This window comes from Cornus florida, unplaced genomic scaffold (genome assembly GCF_030987335.1).
Source record: "Cornus florida cultivar Cherokee Brave unplaced genomic scaffold, ASM3098733v1 CherokeeBrave_3.0.0_Hap2_Chr07, whole genome shotgun sequence".
NCBI classification, from domain to species: domain Eukaryota; kingdom Viridiplantae; phylum Streptophyta; class Magnoliopsida; order Cornales; family Cornaceae; genus Cornus; species Cornus florida.
Window position 1 is genome coordinate 19,545,004 of NW_026775577.1, and position 27,860 is coordinate 19,572,863.

Consider the following 27,860-nt stretch of genomic DNA (forward strand, 5'->3'; position numbering starts at 1 on the left):
TAACTTTGTCAAATACACTTCATGTTCCAAAGTTGACTACAAATCTTATTTCTGTTAGTAGCGTTACCAAACAATTAAATTGTAGTGTAACGTTCTTTCTTTTTCATTGTATTTTTCAGGATCTGGTGTCGAAACGGACGATTGGCAGTGGGCGTGAAGTGGACGGTTTATACCTATTGGATGCTCCTTTGTCACCGCAAGCACATTCAGCTTCATTTTCTAATATTGTTTCATCTAATAAAGCCCAGTTTATGCGTTGGCACATGCGTTTAGGACATATTTCTTTTGGTTATTTGAAACATTTATTTCCTTCCTTATTTTGTAACGTGGCAGTGTCAGATTTATCCTGTGAAACATGTCATATTGCTAAACATGTTCGTTCCAATTATCCTGCTAGTAGTAATAAATCTGCTTTAACACCTTTTGATCTTGTTCATTCAGATATGTGGGGACCTTGCCCAGGTACTTCTAGTATTGGATTTCGATATTTCGTGTTGTTCATTGATGATCATAGTCGTGCTACTTGGATTTATCTTATGAAAACCAAAAATGAGGTATACACCATTTAAAAAAAATTTATGATAATGGTTCAGACTCAATTTGGTGGTACCATTAAAAAATTTCGATCTGACCAGGGTACAGAGTACACTTATGGGGAGGTACAACGGTTATGTATAGAATTTGGGATTGCGCATCAGCTGGCTAATGTTAAAACTCCTCAACAGAATGGTCGTTCTGAGAGAAAGAATCGCCACATCCTTGACTTAGCTAGAGCAATCTGCATTGGCATGAATATTCCCCAGTCATTTTGGAGAGATGCAGTTCTTACCGCTGTTTACATCATTAATAGGACTCCTTCTAGGATTCTTAACTTTGCAGCCCCACTCTCAATCTTACATCCCAATTCATCTCTATTTTTTATTCCTCCACGAGTCTTTGGGTGTGTGTGCTTTGTTCAGCAGTTAGGGCAAACTCATATAAAGCTTGACCCCAAGGCTTTGAAGTGTGTGTTTTTGGGCTATTCTCACTCTCAAAAAGGTTATAGGTGTTACCATCCTCCCAGTCGTCGGCGATTTATATCCATGGATGTTTCTTTCTTTGAGCATACACCATACTATAGTGGTTCAGTTGGTTCTCAGAGTGAATGGTTCCCATTGAATATAATGGATGATCACCTTCTTTCGTCTTCAACTCCTCTACCATTACCTATTTCTTCTTCTATAATTCCTCCTCGTGATACCCCTCCAGCAAGGGGAATTGTTCCTTTTTCACAAGTTTATAATCGGAGATAACAGGTACAAGCTTCTACTCCCACGATCGACTGCCCTGTTCTTTCGGCACTAGCTTCGCCTTCTTAAGCTATTGTTTCGCTTGATGATTGCCCCATTGCTCTTCGAAAGGATAAACGTTCTTGTACTTACCCTATTTCTAATTTTGTTTCTGATTATGCTCTCTCACCCTCCTATCGGAGTTTTCTTGTTTCTATTGCCTCGGTTCCTGTTCCTTCCAGTGTTGCAGATGCACTAGCACAACCTCAATGGCGTGATGCTATAACAGAAGAACTACAAGCACTTGAGAAAAATCAGACTTGGGACATGGTTCCGCTTCCTATTGGACGAAAGGCTGTGGGTTGTCGTTGGGTGTTTACAGTCAAGCATAATTCAGATAGGTCAGTTGCTCGTTACAAGGCCCGATTGGTTGCCAAGGGTTATGCTTAGACTTATGGCATAGATTATCAAGAGACTTTTGCCCTGTTGCCAAGATGAATACCATCCGTGTATTATTTTCTGTTGCTACAATTCGATCTTGGCCTCTATTTCAGTTAGATGTCAAGAATGCCTTTCTTAATGGTAATTTGCAGGAGGAGGTGTACATGGTTCCTCCTTCGAGCTTTCGTTCTCTTGCTCATTCTGGTATGGTATATCGTCTTCGTCATTCTCTATATGGCCTCAAGCAGTTTCCTCGAGCTTGGTCTGATCGCTTTGGCACTGCTATGCTCAAGTTTGGTTTCCATCAAAGTGCAGCTGATCATACTTTGTTTTTACGCCATTCAAGCGGTAAGACAGTTGCTCTCATTGTGTATGTCGATGATATTATTCTTACGGACGATGATACTACCGGAATTAATGAGGTTAAGAGCTATCTTGGCCGTCAGTTTGAGATTAAGGATCTTGGTCCCCTACGATACTTCTTGGGCATTGAGGTGGCTCGCTCCAAGACTGGCATTTTTATCTCTCAACGCAAGTATGTTCTTGACTTGCTTTCTGCTTCTGGTTAGCTTGGCGCTCGTCCTGCTGATACTCCGATTGAGCAGAATCATCGGTTGGCTGATTCTGAGGGGGAGTTGTTATCAGGCATTGGTCAGTATCAACGACTTGTGGGGAAGCTCATTTATTTATCCATGACTCGACCTAACATTGTTTATGCCGTGAGTGTCGTGAGTCAATTCATGCACTCTCCTCGTGCCCCACACCTTGATGCAGCTATTAGGATTCTTCGCTACTTAAAAGGGTGTCCAGGCCGTGGTATTTTGTTTGCTAATCATGGTCACTTACGTGTTGAGGCTTGGACAGATGCTGATTATGCAGGATCAATTTCAGATAGGAGTTCTACTTCAGGTTATTGTACCACTATTGGTGGTAACTTGGTTACTTGGCGCAGTAAGAAGCAGGATGTTGTCTCTCGATCTAGTGCAAAGACAGAGTATATGGCTATGGCTCTTGGGGTATGTGAGTTGCTTTGGCTGAAAACCTTAATGACAGACTTGTGCCTTCCAGTGTCGCTTCCATTCTCACTCTACTGCAACAACAAGTCTGCCATTAGCATAACAGCAAATCCCGTTCAGCATGACAGGACTAAACATATAGAGGTGGACCGTCATTTTATTCGAGAGAAGATCATCTCTGGTCAAATTTGCACTTCATTTGTCACAAGCTCTCAGCAGTTTGCAGACATTCTTACAAAAGACATCAGCAAGATTGTGTTTGAGAATGCATTGTCCAAGTTGGGCGTTTCAGATATCCATGCACCAACTTGAGGGGGAGTGTTAGTATTTATGATACCACGATTTATGGTATAACTTACCATAATAGTCGAGATATGATAGGCCCAAATCATGAGATGTGATTTACCATATTATCTGTGAGATATGATAGCCACTAATCATATAGTTGACTTTATTTATGCATATGTCTAGGCATAGAATATGTAAGGATTTGATTTTGTTTCCTTTCTTGTAATGTGAGCATGTGCTCATTTTATCTATAAATACTAGAGTTGTGAATGGGTAATTCATCTCATTCAAGCCTTTACGCAATTATCTCTTTTCTCTTCTTTTTATATTTCTACTCATAGAATATTCAATTAATTTAAAGCATTCTCATGTACATAAAACACGAGGAAAAAGGGCAAATCGTAGATCGAGGGTTAAGAAGGTTAGTACACCCCTACCTTATCTTGCATTCAGCACATACCATAATAATTTCAAATTATATATAACATATGCCCATTTAACATATGCCCAACCCAAAATAATACTTTCCATGTCATGGAATTTACACAACTAAAAGGTCAATCAATTTTACCATCTATTCTTTTCTCAAACCTAATGGAAAAATTTTCAACAACTTTCTGTCATGTTTGAGAAACCACCAAGATTTTCTTGTTTCAACCTTTTTGTATAAAAACAATGACAAATTAGACCACTTTAAAAAATAATTCAAACCACCAAAATCATGTTCAATACGAAAGTTAAATATGAAAAGGTTCAATGAAATTTTTAAATGTAAAACCTCACAGCTTTGTTGAAATTTTCCTTGAGACATTTAGTCAAACCAAGTGTACACAAACTTACAAATTAACATTTAGCTTCTATTTGACAACACATATATCCATGAATCAATCCCCAATTGTATTAACATATACTAACTATCCAAACAAGATTACCCATTAATCTCCATATATTATTCCAAGTATACCTACACATACCAACATTTCAAAGAATGTTTACTCAACAATCTCTATAATACAAGACTTCAAGTTTGTGTTGATATCCAAAAACTTTCCCAATCTATCATTTCCTTGAAACTCCTTACATAAAGCTAAGAATAATAAAACCACTAGCTAATATAACCTAAACCCCACCAAAACCATGTTTAACAAACCAAGCTAGGGCAAGAAAAACTTAACAAGACCATTTTGTGAAAAATCCTACCCATTTCTAGCATTCCTCGTTTCAAGACATTTTATCAAACAACTTTCATGCAGAACCTGAAGATTCAACACATGTTCTCCATTCAAGCAACATACAGAACCCAACATGAATAATAGAAGCAAGGATAATGTTTTTGCACACTTAACAAGCCATCTCAATTCTTAAATTACAATGTCCACTTATTCTTTACATCTCAATCCTTGAATTACAAAACACCAAGTTTATATTCATTATCAAAACCTTCCATTCCATAAACATTTTTCATGAAACTTAAAAAAAAATAAAAAAAATTTAAATCATCCCACATGCTAATGTGATCCAAATCCTTCCAAAACCATATTTAACAAACCAAGCTGGAATAAGAGAGATTTAACAAAGTCATTTGATGCAAAATTCTACCAATTTACCAAACTTCTCTTTCCACAATATTTTGTAAAACACCTTACATAGACAACTTCAAAGATCAACTCATATATCTCTCCTTTAAAAAATACATACAACCAAATATGAAGAAGAGGAACAAGAATTCATGCTTCATCACATAGTTAAACGTTTTTATGAAGGAATATGTACACTTGGATGTTAAGAGAAGTATCAATAACTCATATGATTAGAGAATCCTTACCTCAATAAATAAATAAATCATAAACCCTAGAAGTTCAACAACCCCAAATCACTAGTCCAAGGGTATGAAATATAGAGCTTGACGAGTACTCCAACTTTCACTCTTTGGTCTTGAACCAAAATTCACCCTATGGCTTTCAAAATTAAGAGATAAGGTAGAGGTTGAATGTAGAGTGAGAAAGGAATGCTCCTGCGAAATCATGAAGAAGGAAAGAATGAGTAGGTCATGTTACTAATCCCCTTTCTTAACCCTTTTGACACTAAATTACAAAAATGACATAACATTTTCCTACCATACCAGTTTAAATCTCAGGTCTCCCTAAAACCACGAGATAATTACCCAGATAGTCTTCCATCATAATGGATGTCACATACAGATAAAATAAAATTTTGGGGGGTCCATTTTATAACGGTGACACACCTTTCTTAATATACCCAATGTAAAATTACCCTCGTGGCATTTCTAGATAAACCCATGCAAAAGTCACTACAACTAACAAAAAATTCTCAATTATTGAATATAATGAAACGTGTTTATGCATAACTAATAATTTAAATAAATAAATAAAATCCGGGTCATCACATCATGCCAACCTTTTAGAAATTTTGTCCCGTTCAACATGTACCTTTATCGATGGGTAACTTCGGACATTTTAAATGCTGCCTAAGTTCTCATGTAGTCCATACACTCCTTAATGTTTCCAAACTAGTTCGACTAATGGCATAATGTTAACTTGTAACACTTATTCCCTAGAACTTGAGATTTTTACTGGTCGTTCTCAATCCATAACAACTTCGATGTTCCCGGGATTCATGGTTACTCCATCCCTCAACACTATATGTCTAGGAAATTTTACTTCCGATTACCAGAACTTACACTTCTTGTAAAATGGCTTACGGTAAGGTTTTACTTAAAATCTGATACACAATTGTCATTGATCCTCAAGTTCCTCCTCAGTTGGCTAATATACCAAGATATCATCGACAAACACCACTATAAATTGATCCAAGTAAGGCGTGAAAGTACTGTTCATCATATCATGAATGCTGCGACCGGGACATTCATTAAGCCCAATCAGCATCATAAGCAACATATCTATCATAGGCAAATCCATCAAAAGGTCAATAACAATAAATATGGCAGCTAAACCATATCAATAACAATAAATATGGCATCAATTGCAAATAAATTTTTAGTCACAATAATCTGTTATCATCTGTCATGATGTAAGCTTCCAACTACCAGAGACATTCAGTACAAGTAGAGGATAATCAATATCTAAAACCATTAAATAACCTTAAATATAGATGTTTGTAATCACAAGGAAAATCATAATTGTTTTTTTAAATCAGGCAAGTCTAAAATAATGGAATCAAACACTAAACAATGATCCACAATCTTCAACTCATAGGATCGACAAACCATCCCCAAGACTACTTTAGAGAACTTTGAATATTCACTCCATATTCTCAGGCAAATAAAACAAGTTTCAACCTCAAAAGAATACAAAACCACATTTACTTTATATATTAATGTAATGCTTTGCAGCACCTGATTATATTTTTATACAGCCACCAACTTATCACAGAGCCTTAAGTCATTCATTCTAGTTTGTTCTCATAAGACATTTGTAATTAATTTCTCTCTTACCTAGGTACCAGTAAGAAATAGATGGCTAAATAACTAACTATATCTTAAAGTTTGCGAATTAAATAGAACAATTAATGCAGTAATTGAGATCTAAGAAATTTACTGAATTATTGAGTAACATCCCATTAAACCTCTAATTTTAAAGTATAACCAATTTCCTTTAGTTCTCAATTCAAGTAATCTACTTGGCGTAGTAGACCAACATTTCAAACTAAGATTCACAAAATAGCAACCTATTAATTCTTCTTTCACTCTTCCATCCGTTATTGCATCAATACATATACTTAAATCACCCCACTAATTGTCCATATTGAAGATGTCATAAGCTCTTCCAACCTGGCAGTAGTTAGAATCCATTCAAATTTTAGTCTCTTAAACAATTTAAGTTTTATCATAGTAACAAATAAAACAGATTTATGAATTATTCGGGGAGGTCAAAATAACTCCACAACCTTAGGTTTCAAATATACATTTCTCCCAGATCTTTCAGGGCCCTATACATCCCTTCTCACATCAACTCATATTCTTAGCACATAGCATACGACACATTATACTTCCAAACTAATTTGATGTTCCAACCTCTACCCAGTGTCCTAAGTTATTGGAATCTAGAGTTGAATACCGCACTGTCACACCCTGAATCCCAAACTTGGGCTTGTGATAAAAGGAAATAGAAAATGAGGTGATGAACATAAATATTCTTTAGATAAACTATTTCTTTCATTTTCTTTCATTCAAAAATGATGGAGTGTGCAAAGTAAAATTCGATTTCTATTCCAACAACGATTTATGAACATCTGGTGTTGAAGAAATTAGCATTAATGGATATTAGGAAGTCTGTCAGAAAATCTTAGGGATCTCCCATGGATCCCCTTACTAACCACCTTACAATTTGAGTTAATAACTCCCAGTGTGGTTGGAATTTTTAAATGAAACCAATGTAATGACCCGGTCTTTTTCCTCCTTTTCCATTTTCGGCGATTTTCTTTTTTCGTCTTTTTCCCATTTTGTCTTTTCCTTATTTCGTCTTTTAGTCGTTTTTCATTTTTCCTTGCATAACCTCACTTGTTGTGCTCGGATTTGATTCCGATTTTGCAGGCATTCATGATATTTGATTTCCATGGCATTTGTATTTTTACTTTTGTAGAAAAGCCTGCTAGTTGCTTACTTTTCTTGTAAAGGGCATGAATGCATACTTTTGTGTAATTATTCATAACTTTTGGGGTTTTAGTGTAATTATGTAAAATAATTATTTTTTATTTTGGGGACCTTTTTGCAATTTATTTTAGAAGATATTTTTAAAAGGGACCATTTTGCAATTTTTGGAAAGTGTGACAAGTGTCACACTCTCATGGAGCCACTTGTTGGCATTTGGGTGAAGAGATTTGGCACCATGAGTTTCTTGACAATTGGAAGGTGGAGAGTCAACCATGTGTTGGCCTAGGATTGGTACATATGTAGCCTTTGATTTGTGACAAGTGTGGGCTTGGAATTTAGTCTTGGAAGAGGCATTGGATTAGTGACAAGTGTAGGATCAAGATTTAGCCTTACATTGTGTGTGAGAGAGAGAAAGTGCAAGAGTACATAGTGAGTAGAGGATTTTTAGCCCTTCCACTCTCCATTTTACACTTTACCTTTTCATTTCATTGTCTCTCATGAACCTTAGCCAATCCACCATTGGAGGAAAGCTTAGTTCATAGCTTATCCCTTCAATTTAGCTCACTTTCATTCACCTTAGAGTAAAAACCTTGGGAGAGAAAATATTCCTCTCACTCTTCTCTTCGATAACCCTAAGCTTGTTTTCCATTTTGCGCTTGGTAGCTTGTATTATAGAGATTCAATTCTCTATTGAGGTAGGGGTGGTTGTATGTTTATCCTCTTTGGGTTTTATATATATCGGAGCTTGATATATATTGATTACATGCTTTAAAATTCTTGTATTTGCATATAAATAGAGATTTTGTATGTTTGACTTAGGATTTGTGGACTAAAGCATGCATATGACTATTAAATGGTATAGGTAGGTTATTGTTTAATGATTTGCCTAATACTTGTGATTTCATTGAGGGTTTATGATAAATATCTTGAAATTACTCTTGTATTGTTAAGTAATATAGATTTCATTGAAAGTCTTGTACGTATCACTTGAAATTATTTGTAGGTAAATTACTATATTGCATAATTAGTAATTGTGGTCTACATTAATACTAAATCCATGTGGCATAATGTGTAGTATCATTAACTTGCCACTTTAGACATGAAACCTTAGGGCATGGTTTGTGTGGTTTTACCCTACTTGTGTTTGATAGGTAGTTCATGCATTGAGATTGTATAAATGTCATGAACTTGTTGATTTTTGGAAGCTTGTAAGGATATGAAATGTTTGATGGCTAGAGTTTGGCTCTAGTACGGAGGATAGGAATTCTCCTAAGTCATAGTACGTACTAGGTAGTACCTTGTGGGTCATAATTACCCAAAATAACTTGTATGGTCTTGTGGTCACATATCCTAGTCTTTCCATTACTTGATTTCGCATTACTTTCCAAGTTGTAAATCATAGATTTCTTGTAACTTGTGATTTGGTAAAATCTTAGTTTTAATGTGGTTAGTGTACTTGCTTATGTATACTTGGATATTATGTGTCTACCGTTTTAACATTTGTATAGCTTGAGATGATCCCTTAGAGCACCATGGGAACATAGACGTTAGGTGGAATGCATCCTTGTGATGGTCTATATTTGGTTCACGTTATACTTGAAACTATAGGGTATGCGCATGTACCACATCCTACGAGTAACTTGATTACTCACCCTAGTGGTTTGGGTTGTTTTTCAGGTAAATAGACTATGTTCTTGGAGGCTCATCATTCTTAAAAACTTTTAAGTTAAATGAAGCATTTTTGTATATTGACATGCAAGTGTTTAGCATGCCTTTCTTTTGATATCATATTTTGAATACCATGTATGTATGGTACTTTTGAAGATTATGTAATTTCCTTGATGTGTAAAGATGTTAAGTAATCACTTTTGACATTTTAAATATATATGTAATGAGGCCAGGGGCCAAGTATGTCTACTTTTGTACTTAGACACTTTTGATAACAAAGTTTTGCTTCAAATGTCTTTTAATCAAATTTTGAGGTTTGAGAAGTCAAAATCTTGTAAATGAAGTGTATGAGGCCATGGGCCATGGTTTTATATTCATTTACTCATATCAAACTTGTTGACATGTTTACAGTCTCAAAACTTCATGAAAAATCAATTTTACACATGCATTATGAACCAATTCATGAAGGGATTCAAAGTTGAGTTTAGACCTTAGCACCTTAGGCTGTTAGTAGGTTCATCAACAGCTTTTTGTGGTGTTTCGATCCATTTCGGTCGACCGATGGCAAATGGAATTGCCAATGAACAGTAAACATCACATTCCAGTAGCCTTTTCTACTGTTTAGGACCATTTCGGTCGACCGATGGTTCATTTCGGTCAACCAAAACAAGCAGGCATTTTCCTTCTTGTTTTTAGCTCTCATTACTTTCATTTGGGTCATCCGAAAGTCCATTTCGGTCGACCGAAATAGCTAGAACCCAAGCCTAGCTTTTGTTGAGTTTTAGCACTGATCATCCGACTTCAACAGGTCATAACTTCTTCGTTTCTAATCCAAATGGTGTAATTCTTGAGCCTAAACTCAAGGATTTTGAGTTAGTTTTCCAATGATACCAATCCCATACCTAGATTCCAAACACAATGGGAGTTATGTATGTTTTAGTGAAGCAGTGTCAGTTTTCACTTCAACCGGGACGGGGCATTATGTGGGACTCTTAGCCAATGTTCATGGAACCTCTTGAAATGTTTCAAAATGATTAGATTAGGTTGTATTCACCTTATTTGACTTGTTTAGAGTCAAGTTTCTCCTTTTAATTGTGAATTAACCTTTTTGCCCCTTGGATGACAAATTTTGTCCTTTTTGACCATTTTTTCCGTCTTTGTTCTCTTTGAGCTTTGTGAACTCATGGAGGGTCACATTTGTGTCTTAGGAGTGACTCTTACCTCTTAAGACCTCGGTTTACTTTTTGCTTTCGCATTTCGGATCCGTTATTGGATCAACTTTCAGTTCATACTGACGCACCGAGTTGAAAAACTTGGGCCGTCACAACCAATCTAGATGAAAAATAGACTTCAAAACATTCAATTTGGATGCAAATCTCACCCAATTTGGATTTAAAATGAGTATTTTATGATTTTTCAAAGTTGGGTCAATGTTGCTGAAGTAACAACACTTTCAGACTGCAAATCAGTCATGTTCGAAATTCTAATTCTCTCAAAGCATAAAAGATTTTATTATGAAACTTTCCTGATCAGTTGTACCATGAATCTACATTCAAATCCCACTACAATCATCCAAAAACCCAAAGTACAACTCTAGTTATGACACAAATTAAGACACACAAGTCAGATTCTGTACACCTGGAATAAAACCTGAATAACTCATTCAATTTATGTCCAACCTAGACCCCTGATATATCAAATTAAAGCCAAGACAATACCTTTCCAAACATACAAGTCTAAAAAATTTATTCAAAATGTTAAGGGAGCAATAAGCCTCAAAACTGGACTGTACTACAGGAGGTCTTTCTAAAGATGCTAAAAACAAGTTTAACATTTCAAGTGAGTACAAGTAATTAAGCTAACACCTGTTATGACCAAGGGTAATAAGTTCATACATGTAATACCAAAATAACTTAACTTATACATATTTCAAATAAGTAATTCGTACAAAGACTCATAATCTTTCTCACATAAAAGTGTTACTACAAGTATTAACTCCCAACAACTCCAAGTCCTTTCATGACTATTCTTCCAGGTTTTTATCTTCAAAATGGTAGGAGTGAGAAATACAGCCAGTATGTAGACGTTTAACATACATTTACCAATTTTATCAATTAACAAATAAGCATATGGTGCATGATATTTAAGCAAAATGCCACGAGCAGATGTAATAGTGAGAACATGGTATACTCAAGAACATTACACACAATAAATGTCATACTATACAATTAGCATTTGCAATCTTTATAAGGACATGAATCATGTTACATATAAATCACCCATATAGTATGAATTTCATTTCAATCAATAACATTTCCAAACATGAACAACATTTCATTCAAACTATTCTGGGCATTATCTATAATTTCATGCACTTGCTCATAGCAAGCCACGTAACACACATGTTAGTTTTACGGGCTACTAACCTGATGGAATCAAGCACCACTTGGCCAAGTTAGGATCTCTCACCTAAGGACTCTGGGTCCTACCTCGCTTTTCCGGCACAACCCTGTCACCCAATCATATCTTACTTAACAGCAATTTATAATTATGCCTTTTCATTCATTTTCAACATGAATTCTCATCTAAGCATTTTTTTTCAAGCATCATGTGTATATACAATTTACAAGCATGCTATAACTAATACATATACATTCCCATCAGTTCACACATTAGAACATAAAATATCATAATTTGCACAAGATCATCACAACTACACTACAACTCTAGCACATAAACAATAAATATATAATATTCTATCAATATAAAGCATGCTCATATACATAGAACACAAGGAAAAAGGGAAAATTGTAAATGGGTTAAGAAGGTTAGTACGCGCCTACCTTATATTGCATTTAATACATACCATAATAACATATGCCCATTTGTTGGTCAAAACATTCATCCCAAACATACATTATTCCCACCCCAAAACAATCCATTCCTGACCTGCGAGCTTCAAGCAAAGCAGTCAAATATCCGACCCTGTCGGGCCCGACCTGCCAACACAACAGGCTGAGCTTCCAACACCGCAGTCGTGCCATAAACTATCCCTTTCGGGATATCATACCTCCGACACTGTTACGCATAGACACTAAGTTACTAACCAACCAATAAAGGCCAAATAAGCTAAATCGTAACCTTATCAAAATGAAATTGACTCCAATGCAAATTTATGCAGTCTCTCCCAAACAATTGAACAATATGGCGCATTAAAATCCTCTGTATTAGAATATTTTACCAGTTCTTCGTAGACCAGTTCTTCGTAGTCGGCCGAGTCAGAGTCGGCATTGGAGTCGGCATTGGAGTTGTCTTCGGCTTCGAAGTCTGTGTCGGCTTCGGCATCTGAATCCGCATTCGCATCGGAGGTAGCATCTGCTGTAGCATCCGCGGTATCCTAAAACATTTTAAACAAAATTAATGTAAAACCTCCCGATTGAATTGATCAATTTTACCTGTTGCTAAACATATGAAACATTACCTCGTAGATCGGCTCTGGGACACTATAAGTGACAAAGTCAGTCAGTCAGTCTCCAACAACGTAGATCTAGAGCAGGGGATATGAGAGGAGAGTAGAGGATATTTATTACCTTTCGGCCTCAGAAATTTCATTGCTCTAGGTGGACGTGGACGCCATTAGAGATCCTTCAGTGAGAGAGTGTGTAAGATATGCGTGATAAAAAAAAAAGAAGGAAAGAGAAGTTTATAAAGAACGAGGTTTGGTGGGAAATAGCACAAACAATAGAAATTGTGAAATGGTACTTTACCAGTAAAAAGAAATATATATTTACAGAGATGAAATCCACACAAACACGCAATCACTATGCACAAACAATAGAAAATGACCATACTACAAGGAGAGGTGTAGTAGGAAGACATAGAAACAAGATATGCATTAATTTATAGAAAAGAAATCTAAACACACAGTCAATATGCTTAATGAAGATATATATATATACTAGTTCATATATATTTTAGGGTTAAATATATAGATATAGATATATATGTTTGAAGATAGGTAAAATATACACAGAGTAATTGATCTCTGGAGACAAAAAGGAAACAAAGAAAACATTGGCAGTATTACCTGATCCCAACTAGTAAACGCCTGAAAATGGCAAGTTTTCTGGTGAACTCTCAGTCGATTGTATAGAGAGACAGAGAGAATACTTAGTAAGCTAAAGTTAGGACTCCAAATACTTATGCAATTTGGTGAAGAAATAAGAGTGTGAGAGTATTGGTGGTCGGTAGCGTGTGTTAATGTAACGTGTAGTGGAGTGTGTGTTACTGTGTGCACTTGAAATGAAATAAGTGTATCTCTGTATTCTGATTTTTTATCAAAGAGTGGCAGGCACTCTTAGGTCACCAAAATATTACTGTAGTTGACTCGGCTTGACTCCTCCTGCAAGAAATCTCAACTTCCCCATAATACCCTTTAAACTGCAAGTTGGAAGACTGACATATGCCTTTATGTAACCCTAAGCACTAAATTGAAGCCCCAAAATGCAGTAATTGTATGTTTTAATGAAACATATGTCTTCTTGTGCCAACTCATTCTTGCAACCCTAAGCACTAAATTAAAACCCAACTTATTCTTAAAACCTAAGCACTAAATTAAAATCCCAAAAAAATGCAGTAATTGTAAATCAAATCCCCACCCATATAAAATGTGAGAGAACTCTTAAAATTCAAACTTTTTTGAGCTTTTTTTTTTTTTTTTTTTTGAATTGTTGTACTGTGTGCTTTGTTTGGTCTTCTACATATTTTAAGTAATGCGTAATTTTGTGGGCATTTTTAATTGTTCTATATTACTGAGTATGTATGTATATATATTTCATATTTATATCAAATTTTATAGATAAAACTAAAGATATTGTGCCACAGTTAATGCTTTTAATATTATCCAATAAATTTCAAAAAAAAGTTAAGAGTGGGTGAGGCACGTTGTACTGTTTGTTTACAGAGATAAGAGTTTGAAATTAAGGTTATTCCGCTGTGTTTGTACATGCACGCAGAGCTGTCGCAGATAGTCTCGGTTTGTTTTGTCTCACCCTCTTAATGAAATACTTTCTTCTCATCCAATCAACTTTTGAAAAAATTAATAAAAGAAATTCCTCTCAAATTAAGTTCTTTGTAATTTTATCGCATCAACAAATTGGATTTAAAAAATCATCATAGCTTTTCAGTTAGTTAATTAAAAAAACCCTTTTGAACTATGTTTGAATTTACAAATAACCCCCTTGAATTATAACTTGTGCATAAAACTCCCTAAATTAACTATCTCATTTTGTTGCAACATACCCTAAGGACTATACTATATTTCATTAAACGAACATAATACCCCTTCTTATTGAATTACATTTAATATATTTTTCTTATTTAAATAAATAATGAAAAAATTCATACTAATTTGATGAGATATTTTCGATTAAATTTGCATAAATTTACCTTTAATTTTTTTAATGAATTATTTAAATAAAAAATTTTAGTAGAATTTTTTTAAAATAAATTAATTAATTTTTTAATTTTTAATGAATATATTACATGAAAAAATGTATTTTTTTCAAAAGTATTTTATTAATTTTTTATCAATATATTGTATGAAAAATATAATATTTTTTTACTATAAAAATATTTAAATTGGTTATAATACGTTTTATTATAAATAATAAAGTTTTAATTTTAAGTTAATCAATTTAGAAAATGGTAGTTACAAATCTATTTATCTATTTTTTTCATTTTTATGATAAATTGATACTAAAAATAAAATTAAGGTAAATAGTATAATTAATATTTACATAAGAGAAAAGATAATAAAAATAATTTAATAAGAAATGAAAATTTTAATGAGAAAGGGTGTGGACTTGATCAATGCAGGTACATAGTTTATGGTGCACTGCTTCCGGTTGGCAGTAACAACAAGAAACAAAAGAATTAACATGTTAAAGATAAAAGGACCCAAGTTATGAATATGGAGAAAATAAAAATAAAAACCTCTTACACCATATCTCTTTTTTTTTCTCTTGAAGGATCAATAAGTTTTACTTTCGGATAAAAAGGAGTAAACTTTTGTGATGATAAATATCATAAATTTATTATAGAATTGGTATGTAATCTATTGTTTTTATATGTATTTTTGAAAGTTTTAGTCACTTAATAAAATAAATTTTATTAATTTAAATTTTAGAGTAAACTGCACAAAAATCTTTTGAACTATCACCTATTTGCACAAAAATTGAAGATTGTAAATCAATTTCTCCCACACAAAATATATATATATATATAATATGTTGTATAGAGATGTAGATTCAGTCAATTTACAAATAGTTATGTTTACACACCAATCTCTTTGTTTACAGTTCTGTTTACACACCAATCCCTTTGTTTACAGTTTTTAAACAGACTAATTTTCTTTTAATTTCCGATCTCCATTGTACAAACCCATTTTTGTTTACATGAGAAAAAATAAAATAAAAAAACACGTGGTGCACCTCTTGGTATTGAATGATTATTCTTTTTTTGGCCATCAATGGAGGGTCTCTCTGTTGCAACATAGTTCAATCAACATCTAATTTGATCAAAAAGAGACACAACTAAATACTTACCTTGTATTGTATTAATTGCAATCTAATGAAAATCCTTAAATTAACACAATCTAAACTCAATTTGCATTGGACAAACATTTAACAATTTTGAAATTCTCATTACAAAGATCAAACCTTTTGAGAAAATAAATTTAAATCAACAATACAAATTGACAAAAAAAAAAAAAAATCACACATGGTCCCATCTCTCTTTATGTTGAATGATTTTTCTTTTTTGGCCATAAGGTCCCTCCGTTGCAACATAGTTTGATTAACATCAAATTTAATTTCTCAATCTTAGTATTGCAAAATAAATAAATAAATAAATAATTAAATCATAAAAACTTAAAGATTACAAAAAGAGGCACAACTAAGTACTTACCTTGTATTATATTGCATTCTAATGAAAATCCTGAAATTAACATAATCTAAACTCAATTTGCATTGGACTAAATTTAACTATAAATATTAAAAAAACACACCAACATATGGTCCATCTTTGTTTGAATGATTACCCTTTCTTCACCCTCAGTTGAGAATTCTTTACTGAATATATTTATATATACATATATCAATGTTTTCCCCACGGAACTTTAATTTTGTCTCATTAATACGTGTCCTTTGGTAGTCTACACAAAAGGAAACATAGTATACAATTATAATAACCACAATTCAATTTAGAAGACATTAACTCATATTAAAGATAATGTCCATCATCATAAAAGGAAACATTTAACAATATAATTATTATATAGGAATAAGATGCCAAGGAAACTGAAACTTGCACCTGTGCTTCCCTTCCTTATTAGTCCAAGCCAAACTGCCTTTGTTAAAGGCAGACACATAACTTAAAATGTCACAATGGCCCATGAACTACTCAATGGTTACCACAGGATTAACCACCCCCCAAACTATGCCTTGAAAATTGATCTTGTTAAGGCCTTTGACTCAGTTCATTGGCAGTTTATTCTTGATTCCCTCTCCACCTTTTTGGACTCCCTTGTTCATTTGTGCATTGGGTGTCTCAGTGTATCACTACACCTTCCTTTTCTTTATCTCTTAATGGTGAGTTGTTTGGCTTTTTCAAAGGCACAAGAGGTATAAGGCAGGGGGACCCTATTTCACCATTGTTATTTGTTATTGTTATGGAAGAACTCAGCTTAACTATTGATGCACACATTAGGCTTAATCCTGGCTTCAAATTCCATGAGATGTAAGAAATTATCCATTACACACCTCACATTTACAGATGATATAATGATCTTCTCCCATGATAGTCTACCTTCTGTTCAAACCATACTTGATGTAATTAACCTATTCTTCACTGGCTCTGGCCTTCAAATGAATTTGGCAAAGTGTAGAGCCTTCTTTTCTAGAATTGACGGACAAACCAAAGCTGCTATTTTGGACTAGCTGCAATTTGAGGCTGGTAGTCTCCCTGTCACTTACCTAGGGTTACCCCTCTCATCCAGCTCAATCACAGCTAGGGACTGTCAAACTTTGGTGGAAAAAATCACCAAAAGAGTGGGGTGTTGGACCTCTAGGTTTCTATCTTATGCAAAGGCAGGGCTGTTCTCATCAAAGCAGTGCTGTGCTATATTCAATCTTACTGGTCTCAAGCATTTGTTCTTCCAAAGAAAGTCTTTGAACTGATCAATCAAATCTTGAAAAGGTTTTACTGGACTAGTGTTGATCTTAAGAAGATGGGTGTTAAAGTTGCTTGGCAGGCAGTTTGTAGACCAAGGTTGTTTGGGGGTTTAGGTTTTCCTGACCTTGAACTCTCCAACATTGTTGCAAACTTAAAACACTTGTGGAAGCTATATTTGAGAAAGGACAGTCACTGGGTGGCTTGGGCATCTTCTTATCTTATCAAGGCTGAGAATATTTGGATTGGTAGACCAACTACACTCAACTCAGGTTTCTGGAGAAAACTTTTGAAGCTAAGAGATATGGCTAAAGGACTTATCAGATATAGAGTGGGTAATAGGGCAACTACCTTGCTTTGGTTGGACTTCTGGCTACTTAATGGTCCCATTGTTAAGCAGCTTTGACTTAATGATATGGAACTATGACCACAGTTGATAGCTTAATTTCCACAAATCATTGGTCCATCCCTCCTTCAGTTCAGTTCTTACAATTCTTTCAGTCTCAGTCATTCTTAGATCGACCAGTTGGATTCTCTTCCTACTCCAATAGATGAACCTGACAGCATTGAATGGCTTCCTTGTCCCATGGTTTAAACACCACCTACCAAAACACAGCTGCATATCCTGGTTAGTTGTAAAGGGTAAACTTTACACCTTTGACTCCAAACCAATGCTCAACCAACACTATGTCAATAGATGTTATCTCTGCATAGCTGAAGCTTAATCCTTGGACCATCTGTTCTTTAAATGCTCTTACAGCTCTCACATTTGGAATTTTATCCATAGCATAACAGGCTTCTATATTCTCCCTAATACCTGGTATAACTTAATTCAATGGTGTTCAAACCACTGGAATTTTGCCAAGTTTCTTACTCACAAGCTCCTATTCACTACTGCTATTTACTTCCTCTGGCCAGAATCTTTAGGAATGCTTTAGCTCCCCCTCAGCACATTATTTCACAGCTTAAGTCAAGCAGCAGGGCAAGACTTTCTAAAAAGAGCTTCAGACTTGAGGATGATTTCAAAGGAGCAGGATCTTCACAAACTCTTTGTCCAAGCCTGCAGCAGCTTAAGTGGACATAACTAGTTACTGTCTTGAGTATCTTATGCCTTATCACATGGATCATACCCACAGACCATACTCTCACATTGATCACACTCGCATATTGTTTCTTGTTGCTGCGACCAAAGCCTTGTTGATTCTGGATTGAGTTTCTTCCTCACGGATGCTGTTAATTAATTTTTTCATAATTGCTAAGATCAATGATTGGAAAATAGTCCTCTGCTAGTCATTGTGTTGTTTTGGTGTTGCTTGTATCTTCTCCCTTTTTGTTAGGCTCTAATTGGTTGTGTTTCCCCGGTTTGGGCCCAGTGTACATTCTCCTTTTTTATCTATACACAAGTTTACCTTTAACCAAAAAAAAAAACAAATGCCAAGAAAACGTTTTAATTTATAAGGTATTAACTCATATTAAAAATAGTAGCCTGTGTCAATCATAAATAAAAGGAAACCTTTTAAACAATATATATATATATATATATATTTTCTGTTTAACAATATTATTATTATATAGTAGGAATAAGATGCCAAGAAAACCTTTTAATTTATAAGGTATTAACTCATATTAAAAATAGTAATGTGTGTTAATCATAAGTAAATGGAAACTTTTTTAACAATATATATTTTTTTTTCCCTGTTTAACAATATAATTATTATTACTATATAGGAATAAGATGCCAAGGAAACGTTTTAATTTATAAGGTATTAACTCATAAAAGGAAACATTTAAAAATAAAATTATTATAAAAGGAAACATTTAACTGTTTAAAAATATAATTATTATATGATCACCGGATGCGAGAACTATAGTAACAGTCTTGTAACTGTTTTTTGGTTCCTAAGCCTTTTGGTCTTTAGCCTTGTTGGCCCTTGGGCCATGTCTGGGCCTTTTTGGTTTAGCTTTGGGCTAACTATGCTGTGGGCTGTGTTTATAATCTTGTTAATATATATTTATAAATTTACTTGAATTTTCAGAAAAAAAAAAAAAAAAAAAACTTCATTTAAAAATAGTAGTGTGTGTCAATCATAAATAAAAGAAAACTTTTTTAACAATATATATATATATATATATATATATATATATATATATATATATATTTCCGTTTAACAATATAATTATTATATAGTAGGAATAAGATGCCAAAGAAATGTAGAAAACATAGTATAAAATTAATAGTAATCATATTTTAATTTAAAAACTATTAACTAATATAAAAAATAATTTAAAATGTTAAAAATTCAAGATATAATTATTATATAGTAGGAATAAGATGCCAAAGAAACGTAGTATAAAATTAATATATAGTAATCATAATTTAATTTAAAAGCTATTAATTAATATAAAAAAATAATTAAAATGTTTAAAAATTCAAAATATCATACTCATATTAATAACAAGATGTGAAAAAAAGTAAAAATAATAATTATTACATAGTAGGAATAAGATGCCAAAGAAATGTAGAAAACGTAGTATAAAATTAATAGTAATCAAACTTTTATTTAAAAACTATTAACTAATATAAAAAATAATTTAAAATGTTAAAAATTCAAAATATAATTCTTATATAGTAGGAATAAGATGCCAAAGAAACGTCTACTTAGGATAATATTAATATTAATCATAATTTAATTTAAAAGCTATTAATTAATATAAAAAATAATTAAAATATTAAAAAATTCAAAATATCATACTTATATTAATAACAAGATGGAATGAAACGTTAAAAAAAAATAATAATAAATAAATAAATAAATTACTCATATTAATAAAAAGATAGAAGGAAATGTAATATATATATATATATTGTATGAGTTTATAGGAATCATTAAGTAAGGAAACATATAAAAATATAATTGTTATATAAGAATAAGATGGAAGAAATCTATTTTAATTAGATATGAATCATAAGGTGCTTAAGAAAAAAAATTCAAAAATATTAAGAAATTTTCTACACGTTTGAGATATAGATATAATTTTTTATAGCTAGTTTAATATTAGGTAGTTTTTTTTTTTGCCTTTTTTCGTTTAGTTTTCTTATGTTATAAATTTTCTTAAATAGTTTTCCTAATGACTAAATTTTTATTTATTATAAATACCAGGTGCGCCAAACATAGAATTAATGCTATTCAGTGTTTTATTAGGATTTAATTTCGCTGGCAGATGATGAAGGCCACTCCTCGCTTTTCTCTCATCTGGCAATCCCATCATCATCCCAAAGTCTCTGGCATTTTCTTCAACCCTAGATCTCGAACTGAAACCATCAAATACATTCCTCTCACTCACTCCGACAACTTGGGGAATCAATGTGATATTGCAACTGTTATTAATGGTGGAGGAGAAAACAATTCACCACCTCTCTTTATGTATGCTAGAATCATAGACTCTCGTAATGGTTTTCTACTCTATCTTTTTTAATAAGCAGAGCCGTAGTTCCGGATGGTGGAGTCGGTCGTACCACGTTTATAATCCTACTACCAAGCAATTCTTTACTCTTCCGTGGCATTTTCCGGTCACTTTATTTGGTTTTCGATCATTTAAAATCACTTCACTACAAAGTTGTTTTGGTTCAAGCTTCAGAGCATGGTGATCCCTACTTGTATCAAATACATATTTACTCGTCGGAAACCAATGAGTCGCGGAGATCACCACTTGGTGATTTTCATCCTTCCCCGAAATCATTAAATAGTGTGGACTTGAATAAAGGAGTCAATTGCGATGGTTCCATCCATTGGATTTCTTACCGCACAAACAAAACTTCTTTATATTTCTTTATATTTCGATGTCGATCAAGAAAGATTTTACCCAATGTCATCTCTGCCATGTAACTATGCAGTTTTTAGGTTCTTTCATTTTGGGGAGTCCGGAGGTCATTTGCATTATATTAGATATTATGATGATATGGGATTCAATGTCAACATCTGAGAAATGGAAAGTAATTACTCCAAGTGGACAACCAAGTATCGAGTTTGCCTTAACACGATGGTTGCTGATCTTGCACTTGAGGTTGTCTACGAGGATACAACGCTTAGTTTAATCCGTGAAGATGAAGGGGATGCGGTTTTGGTACTTGTTGTACGCACCGAGATGAATTATATGATCATCTCCAAGGAGAACACCTTTAATAAGCGTGTTGTACTACGCGAATATACACTCTTATATCCATAGTTACAATGAGTGTCACTTTCCTGTTTGATACATTCTAATCACTTAGGGTTGGGTGGTGTTCTCATTGTCACTTCAACTCTGATCTTAAAATTTATTTACTTGACATTATATTTATTAATACTATTTTAGTTGTTTTATGTCCATCAATTTTATTATATTAATATTATTTTGTTTTATGGTATCCATTGATCACTTGGACTGTAACTATTTCCTAGAGTTCTCAGGTGTCTACCTTGCTTGCGTTGCTATTATACTACTTTACTCTTGGTATGCTTTTTAAATCTGATTTAGTTTATTTATTTATTATTTTTTTTATTTTAACACTGCATTGTGAATTGACTAATCCTCTCTAGGATGGTGTTGTTGAATTTTAATTGACATTTGTTCTTACCATGTAAATAAGATTAACAAAAATAAAAAAAAAAAATTTCAAAAACAGAACATTAGAACATACGGTGTACGTAAAGAAAGACCAAATCCGCTAGTAAATACTAAAAAAAAAAAAAAAAAAAAAAAAAGAAATAGACTAGATAACAGTTCATTACCCCCACATCTCCAGAGCCCTTTAATTTTTTCAAATAGTAAAGATGTGGCAGCAGAATAAGACTCGAATTCTGATGTGGCTTTCACTGAGGAAAATTCTACCATTTTAAAAGGACCAATTTACCCTCAAAAAATCATACAAACCCTTCCATATTTTTTCTCAAAATTCTTCCTTAATTGAAAAGTATACAAAAATTGGCAATTAAAAGGCAACATAATTTCTTTTTTAAATTTGAATTTTTTAAAAAAAATTTTTACTTACTTCGAGAATACGAAATATCCTAAAATAATTTTTTAAGACAAAATTGTTATAGTTAACGTACTCAAATTAAAGACCTATGAATGCTTTTAATGTGTGAGAACATTATTGCCCTCTATTCAATTCACAAGAATTTAATTATAAGAGACATTTACGTCATTTAGTTTAAGAGAATGATAATGCATTTATCAGCTCATTATATATTATTTTGATTCCACCACCTACTTACATGAAAATTTCATAAAAATATAAGGGTAATTTCTGAAAAGTTTACTCATTCTTAATTTATATATATATATTTAAGGCCTCAACTATTGTTTATACGTGCAACATGTTGTCCAAATAGTGCTGAAAGATACAACCACTTAAACTAAAGTTAAAAACAAATATCATATGCGGGGTTTTATATATATATTTTTAAGGCCTCAACTATTGTTTATATATGCATCATGTTGTCATACAACCACTTAAACTAAAATTAAAAACTAAATAATAGTAAAAGGGAATTTTTTTTACAATTTGACTTTCTTTTTATTTATTTTTATTTTATATATATATATTATCACTATTAAAATCACAAATACAAGCCATTTCAAGTATTAAAACAAAGTTCTGTTGTGCACTCGGAACAACCTCAAATCAAAACAAATGTTAATGATAGAATAAAGGACCCGGGTGGACTCGAACCACCATCCTCTCAAATCATGCCGATCTGAGCGCTCTTACCAATCTTGAGCTAACGGATCTACATAGCCAGTCATCCATAAGAAACAAAAATTTATCCCTTTTTTCCCTCTCTAATACTAGCCCCAACCAATAGATTCCATCGGACTCTAAATTAGGGGCACAAAAAACCGTTTTATAAATTATTTATATTTTATTATAAAAATTATAAAACAATAACATTTTAACCATTCAATATAAAATCATAATATATATATATAATAAAAACTTATTATATATATATACAATCACATTTTACATTATTTTATATAAAAAATATATATTAAAATGAGTTATAAAGAGTCTACAACAGTAACAAAACGATTTGATGATCTAAAATTAAATATCAAACAACAATAAAAGAAAAAATCGAGTCTCACATTTACATTAACAGAAACAATAAAAATAAATTGCTTTTCTAAAAAAATTCTGTATCGTATTATGTTTAATAAGATGTAAAGCTCTTTCCAAGATAGAATCTGCTTCAGACGAACATTTGGCTTTTGATTGTGTGAATATATTTGAAGAAATTATAGTCATCATGCATTTCTACATAGCAAAGCTATACATAAAATTATTTACCCCAAATTAAATGCAATTAGCCATATTTATGAAGTTTGTTCTGATATAATCTCGAGACTTGCTACTATCTTTTATGCAATTTCAATTCCACAATAATATAGTGACAAATCAACATCTCCTAATCAATCTGGAAGTATTCTTACAATCTTTATAGCCATAAACTAACCTAGTGATTCAACACCCTATATACCACAACATTTCGTCCTATCAAGAATTACTAATTTATGACAATAGATTTAAGAGGATTTTTTTGTTTGGATGGTCACTCTAAAAATATAGAATTTATATTACATAAAAACAGTTAATTAACCTCACAATAGGGCTAATTGCATTTAACTTGGAAACTAAAAATACCTGATAAAAAAATAAAAATAAAAATAAAAATAAATAAAAATAAAAAACTCATCTCATCTGTCACAAGTTCATCTATCTACCTAAGATAGGTTGTTAGATGGGTTGTTAGCTAGTTTTAGTACCTCAATTGCATGATAAATGCATATGTAATCAAAACTAAACATAATAATCATCCTAATGCATACCAAGTACAAATAAGATCTACTAAATACTAGAAACAAACAATTCTGCTATCACCTCGATTGATCATATAAAAGCTTGTAATGCCCAAACTATCCAACTACTTGTTGAACAGCTCCACCATTTGATCCCACAGCTAAACACTTGCAGAGCTTTGCGCGTGTGTCTCACAAGGTATTATATGATACAATACAAGAACTTCCAAATATAATCAAAATCAGTTCTCTATTAAAAGTATACCTCTCCATAAAACATATAGTATATGATACAATACAAGAACTTCAAAATATAATCAAAATCAGTTCTCAATTAAAAATATCCCTCCATAAAACATATAGTATATGATACAATACAAGAACTTCAAAATATAATCAAAATCAGTTCTCTTATCAAAAATATACCCAAAGAAATATAGCAAATGGAGACTGACTTGACTGAAATGAATTAACATAAAGGATTGGCATGAAAACAATTGTACCAATGCAATTGTAGTCGTCGCGAGTCTGATGAGTTTCTTTGACGAGAGTGCTACAGAAAGGATTGGCATGTCCTCCAAGTTCATGAATAAACATCTGACCAGTACTTCCTCGGCTCTCCAGCTCTGCCTTCACCACAACCGGACCGCTGCAGGCATTGGTCATCTCCAAGAAGCAAAAACATATACCCCGCCAGAATACAAGCCAAAGCAAACTTTTTCTTACATATAAAACACATATCAACCTAATGTTACACTACAAATACTACGAACTGGATTACACTTTGCGACAATTGCTACTCAATCAGTATAAGTTCTTATTCAGTTCACCATTGCACAAGGATATTCGGAACAAATTTCAAGCTTGCCAAAGAAACATAACAAATGGGAACATAAACTGGCATTAATAAACGGAAAGAATTGGCAGTAATTAACAACTGTACCATGCTATGCTATTGTATTGGACGTAAAGTTTAAAAATTTTGACAGCTCTCGTTTTTAAGTTTATGCATCTACCCAGATTTGAGAGAGACAGCCACCGTACAAATCATGAGTGTCCATTGGGAGCCAATTCTGTATTACTATAAATTTCGGACACTTTTATATACTAGACTTTTAACTATTTATAATAAATTATATATTTCAAATATTTTGAAATTGGTCACAAAATTTATACAGATGAGGCCTATTAAAACCAAAAATGTTTGATTTACCGCATATAAAAAACACTCCAACATAATGGATGTATGATGATTAACACGGTTAAGGACTTGGATGCATATCAATAAAATTCTGCAATTTGAAGAACTAAATTGAGACTTCACTTTCGTTGAATCTAGTAATAACTTATATTAAAGTGTATTGAAAAAATAAATTTTTTATCTAATCATAATTAATGAAATAATGATTCATAAATTAAAGTTTTTTTTTCAGGGTTAAATTAAAGCTTGTGTACCTGAAGATGTATCGTTGCTTTGATCATGAACCTTCATATTGCTGAAATTGTTGCTATTGTTGCTCGTGCGAGATTGAGATACCAGGAGACAAAAGGAAATATGGAAAAGCAACACAAAGACACACAACACACAGTGGAGGAGACCCCGGGCAAAATCCCCGTGCAACCTCCCCCGGAAACCAAAAAAATGAATAATTTTATTAGGGTATGGGTGACCTGCCATGCAAGCGCACCTGTCATGGCAAAGGTCGGTGGATCACACAACATCAATGAATGAATCCTGCGCCATCCTTCCTGATGCCTTTACATCATCCAAACACAAAACCAGCTATCCCATCATCATACACTTGATATGATTAGTCTTCAGCTTACGCATCTATACGACTTAGCAACCTTGAATTCACAATCATTCGGAACTCCAAGCCACCATAGATAGATGCCCACAAACAGCCATATGTATAGGTCTTCGTGTGACACTCATCATGTGGTGGTTTCTTGAGAATTCAGACGAACACATCAAAATCGCCATATCTGTCCCTGTAAAAACCGAATAGAAATACCAAGAAAAATAACACAAACTATAAAATTAAAATAGCAAGATCCGTCACAAATGGACAGAAACTCACAAACAAATAAAAAAAATAAAAAAAAAAGACAAAAAAAAAAGGGAATTATACCAGAAAAGAAGGATAAAAAAAGGAACGACAATACCTTATATATATATATGTATATATCAGATCTACAGGAAAAAAGTCAAAATCATATGATTTTTTAGTAAATACATATCAAAATTGTAAAACTAACAAAACTAACAACAGATCTATATAAAAAAACATAAAAAAGACAATATATCAAATAATTTTCAAATCAATACCTTGTAAATATAATTTTTCTAATCAATACCTTGTAACAGATTTACAAAGTTACCGATATTTTAAAATCATAACACAAATTTAACGAAAATCAATACCTTGTAACAGATCTACAAAGTCGATATGATCAAATCCAAGATATAAAAAGATAAAATAGACGACGCTTATACGTATAATGATAGTGCGAGGAAAGGCCTTTTTATAGAAGGTTTGGGAGTATTGGATGGATGAGATTGATTGTCTAGAAACAGATCGACGGATGAAATATAATCAAATTGAGTGTGTCGGTCGGTTCCCACGATTTTTCGTTGGGGCGGTTTGGTATGAGGTGGCAACTTTTGTTTGACAAATGGGTGGTCGACATGTGTTCGAACGCTGTCCATTCAAAATGGGACATTTTCAACGTTAGCGTGGCCTCGTTAAACACGCCACCTGCAAGTTGCCAATGTGTTGGCATCTCTATCTTTTGCTGTTTGTTTCTCGGAATTATTCCACTCCTGGTCCGGACTATGAGACTCTTCCTTTTTTGTCTTTTCCAGTTTTGTATGGTTGGCTGATATAAATCGGAAAAAAATTCTTTTTACAATTTGAAATTGTTCTTGTAATGTTAAAAGTGTTTTTAATAATAGAAATGTTATAAAAGAATTATTAGTAAAAAGCAAAGTTGTTCAAATCGGGATTCTATTTAGAATCGTTTTGGGCTTCTTAAAATCGGAATCGTAGAATCGGATCGTGAATCGTAAGATTCTACCAAATTATAAAAAAATAATTGAAACTAACTTCCTAAACAATATGTAAAATATAATCAAAATAAGGCCAAAATATGTAAAATATATCCATGACTTCAAATCTCAAATCCTAACAATATTCTAAAGTCCGAATATAAATAAAAGTAAAAGAAAATATTTTAAAGTCTGAATATAAATAAAAAAAGATGTAACACAAAATTGATCACATCATTCATTGTTTGTCCTAGAGTTAAGGTTCTATTTGATATTCATTTCCCTCCAAATATGATACACATCACTAGCTGAGGTTAGCTTCCAAATCATGACCCTGCGTCTCTTTAATTTTTGTTTCCAATTTAAAGATGCCCAAATTAAAAAATCTTTCCAAAGAGTTAGGGCATATGTAGAATCCGCATTTG

General features: G+C 32.9%; 1 long non-coding RNA gene across 1 annotated transcript in view; it reads right to left on the bottom strand.

Moving 5' to 3' along the window:
* LOC132266709 (uncharacterized) overlaps nt 1-26,546 on the bottom strand; it is a 46,822-nt gene extending 20,276 nt beyond the window's left edge. Inside the window, exon 1 of the long non-coding RNA XR_009468683.1 lies at nt 24,469-26,546. This is a non-coding gene — a long non-coding RNA (uncharacterized LOC132266709). The remainder of the gene's footprint in view (nt 1-24,468) is intronic.
* Between the last annotated feature and the right edge of the window lie 1,314 nt (nt 26,547-27,860).